The sequence below is a fragment of the Chrysochloris asiatica genome, unplaced genomic scaffold (assembly GCF_000296735.1).
Source record: "Chrysochloris asiatica unplaced genomic scaffold, ChrAsi1.0 scaffold00092, whole genome shotgun sequence".
In the NCBI taxonomy this organism is placed as follows: domain Eukaryota; kingdom Metazoa; phylum Chordata; class Mammalia; order Afrosoricida; family Chrysochloridae; genus Chrysochloris; species Chrysochloris asiatica.
In genome coordinates, this window is record NW_006408610.1 from 6696232 (window position 1) to 6696784 (window position 553).

At 54.8% G+C, this 553-nt stretch overlaps 1 protein-coding gene across 1 annotated transcript in view; it reads left to right on the top strand.

Moving 5' to 3' along the window:
* The window catches only part of MYO9A (myosin IXA), a 352098-nt gene that overhangs the window by 79710 nt on the left and 271835 nt on the right, over positions 1-553 (top strand). The gene's annotated exons all lie outside the window — the stretch shown is intronic.

Genomic DNA, 553 nt, shown 5'->3' on the forward strand with positions numbered 1-553 from the left:
CACAGAACAGCCGTCCAGGCAGGCTTGGAAAGGGAAGTCTCCGAGGTATAGGAGGAACCTGGTTAGAGGTCGAAGGGAGGCCTGGGACTCTCAGGTCAGGATGGACTTGCCTGACCCGATCGGCTGGCAGTTGGCGAGAAAGTGAAGAGAGAAAACGAGAGAGAGACAAGGAAGGAGAGAGCTGGTAAGGCAAGAGCAGCCAAGCCATGGAAGTAATTTGAGAAGATGGCATGGGAAGAAGACACAGGTGTAGGTGTGAGGCAAGGTTTCTGGAAGAGACAAAAAAGGAAAGATGGAGGGGAGGAGCTGGAGATGGGCAGGGATCAGCGCTTCATGGGAGTCTGGGGTGGCCACCCACCTACCACACATGCTGTTCTCTCACACACCACGCATACAGTGCACTCATACTTCATATCACATGCTCTGTCCCCTCTGGCTTCCCTGATGACGTCTGCTTCTCTGGCTACCATGTCTTCCAAACACTTGGCCTGGGGCCAGCCCTAGATGGGGCCTTGAGCCCCACACAACAGCTCCCAGGCTTGATGCAGAAAGA